General features: G+C 60.4%; 1 pseudogene; it reads left to right on the top strand.

Moving 5' to 3' along the window:
- Nucleotides 1-2175: 2175 nt before the first annotated feature.
- On the top strand, nucleotides 2176-3034 carry LOC147154913 (18S ribosomal RNA; annotated as a pseudogene; the record flags this gene model as incomplete).

Here is a 3034-nt window from a genome sequence, read left to right as displayed (position 1 = left end):
GCGGGCAACCAGGGGTCGAAGTCCCCCATTGAAATGAATGGCGGGCTACCAGGGGTCGAAATCCCCCATTGAAATGAATGGCGGGCGACCAGGGGTCGAAATCCCCCATTGAAATGAATGGCGGGCTACCAGGGGTCCAAGTCCCCCATTGAAATGAATGGCGGGCTACCAGGGGTCGAAGTCCCCCATTGAAATGAATGGCGGGCTACCAGGGGTCGAAATCCCCCATTGAAATGAATGGCGGGCGACCAGGGGTCGAAATCCCCCATTGAAATGAATGGCGGGCAACCAGGGGTCGAAAGTCCCCATTGAAATGAATGGCGGGCGACCAGGGGTCGAAATTCCCCATTGAAATGAATGGCGGGCAACCAGGGGTCGAAATTCCCCATTGAAATGAATGGGCCCATTCATTTTCAATGGCCGGGCTACCAGGGGCGCAGTACCACCTGTCGTCATTAGGGGCGCTGTAGATAGGGGACCGAGTCCCCCCATTCGAGAGGTTTGCACCCAAACCTCAAAATGGTTGGTGTACAATTATAGGAGAGACCTTTTTAAGACGTGGGAGCTCCAGGGCAAATCAAGGGAGGCTCGACCAACCCATATCCGCTTTAGATGCACTTTAGGTCGGACTCCCTTGCCAGATGGTCCCCTCCTCAGCCTGGTTCTCGAATTTTTTCTAAGTCAGCCCAACTTGGAAATATTTTCAGAGTGCCACTTTCAAGGGAGTTTCGCCCAACCCCTATCCGCCTAAGAGGCACTTCAGGTCGGCCTGACTGGCCACATTTTCCCCCTCCTCATCCTGGTTCTCGAATTTTTTCTAAGTCAGCCAAACTTGGAAATTTTTTCAGAGTGCCACTTTCAAGGGAGTTTCGCCCAACCCCTATCCGCCTAAGAGGCACTTCGGGTCGGCCTGACTGGCCACATTTTCCCCCTCCTCATCCTGGTTCTCGAATTTTTTCTAAGTCAGCCAAACTTGGAAATTTTTTCAGAGTGCCACTTTCAAGGGAGTTTCGCCCAACCCCTATCCGCCTAAGAGGCACTTCAGGTCGGCCTGACTGGCCACATTTTCCCCCTCCTCATCCTGGTTCTCGAATTTTTTCTAAGTCAGCCAAACTTGGAAATTTTTTCAGAGTGCCACTTTCAAGGGAGTTTCGCCCAACCCCTATCCGCCTAAGAGGCACTTCGGGTCGGCCTGACTGGCCACATTTTCCCCCTCCTCATCCTGGTTCTCGAATTTTTTCTAAGTCAGCCAAACTTGGAAATTTTTTCAGAGTGCCACTTCCAAGGGAGTTTCGCCCAATCCCTATCCGACTTAGAGGCACTTCGGGTCGGCCTCCCTGGCCAGATTTTCCCCCTCCTCAGCCCCGGTTCTCAAATTTTTTTCCAAGTCGGCCGATCTTCCGGATATTTTCAGAGCGCCGCCCCCGGAGCCTCCGGAGCCTCGGCAGCAGGCCGTCGCCCGCGACACGCCGCACCTTCTCCCACGTACGAACGGCATCCAAGACCCGCCTTCGGAGGGCCCCCGCCGGCCGGCCTCGCGCCGGTGTTCGGGCGGGCGGCTCCTCCGGCTCGCGGGTCGCCTTACAGCGCCCCGGCCACCGCGAACGCCGGCCTTTGACGGCCCGGCGCTCGCACAGCCCCGGCGCGCCCGATTGGAAGCGAGGCCGAGACGCCCCCCGAACCGGCGACGTACGCCCCCCCTCCCTTTAACCGGGGCGGGGGGGTTACGAAGCCATCACCCGGCCGTCCTACGACGGAGCCCGGCGCCCCGCCGGCCCTCCCTCCCCCGCCCGACAGGCGCGAGCCCAGTCTGGGGGAGGTTGGCGCCCGGAGGCGGCGGCGGTGCCTCCGGAAGCACTATGTTTCTCATGCCCTTCAAACAAATGGCGAGGCCGAAGCACCTGGCGCGCCGCGCGGAGGTTCGAGAGGGAGGCCAGTAGGCGTGCGTGCGTGCGTGCCCCAATGCCACCGCGGCGTGGGCCTCTACCGCGATCTCGATCTGCTCGTCCCGATCGTTCTTCCAATAGCGCAACCCCCCCCCGAAAAGGCACCGTCCGCCCCAGCCGGCCGGCAGGCGGCGGTGGCGGCGCCCGCGACGCGACCCGAACCGCCCGTCGGCGGCGAAGGTCTCGCTCCTCGCGCCGCCCGCCCGCCGCCTGCGGCCGCGCCAGAGGCTACCTGGTTGATCCTGCCAGTAGCATATGCTTGTCTCAAAGATTAAGCCATGCAAGTCTAAGTACACACGGCCCGTACAGTGAAACTGCGAATGGCTCATTAAATCAGTTATGGTTCCTTTGATCGCTCCGCCGTTACTTGGATAACTGTGGCAATTCTAGAGCTAATACATGCAAACGAGCGCCGACCCCCGGGGACGCGCGCATTTATCAGACCCAAAACCCACGCGGGTTCGGCGGGCGGCGGGCCGCGTTCCTCTGTCCCTCCCTCCCACCCGGCCGCTTCGGCGGAAGGAGGAGGGGGGCGGCGGGGAGCCACCCCCGCTCGCCGGCCCGGCCCTCTTGGTGACCCTAGATAACCTCGAGCCGATCGCCGGCCCTCCGCGGCGGCGACGTCTCATTCGAATGTCTGCCCTATCAACTTTCGATGGTACTTTCTGCGCCTACCATGGTGACCACGGGTAACGGGGAATCAGGGTTCGATTCCGGAGAGGGAGCCTGAGAAACGGCTACCACATCCAAGGAAGGCAGCAGGCGCGCAAATTACCCACTCCCGACTCGGGGAGGTAGTGACGAAAAATAACAATACAGGACTCTTTCGAGGCCCTGTAATTGGAATGAGCGCATTCCAAACCCCTGGGCGAGGAACCATTGGAGGGCAAGTCTGGTGCCAGCAGCCGCGGTAATTCCAGCTCCAATAGCGTATCTTAAAGTTGCTGCAGTTAAAAAGCTCGTAGTTGGATCTCGGGACGCGAGCTGACGGTCCGCCGCGAGGCGAGCCACCGTCTGTCCCAGCCCCTGCCTCTCGGCAGCCCCCGGGATGCCCTTGACTGCGGTGTCCCGCTTCGGGGCCCGAAGCG

This window comes from Leptonotus elevatus, unplaced genomic scaffold (genome assembly GCF_054856555.1).
Source record: "Leptonotus elevatus isolate MCC_2025b unplaced genomic scaffold, RoL_Lele_1.0 HiC_scaffold_219, whole genome shotgun sequence".
NCBI classification, from domain to species: Eukaryota; Metazoa; Chordata; class Actinopteri; order Syngnathiformes; family Syngnathidae; genus Leptonotus; species Leptonotus elevatus.
The sequence above is the reverse complement of the archived record's forward strand: the minus strand, read 5'-3'. Positions and strand labels throughout refer to the sequence as shown.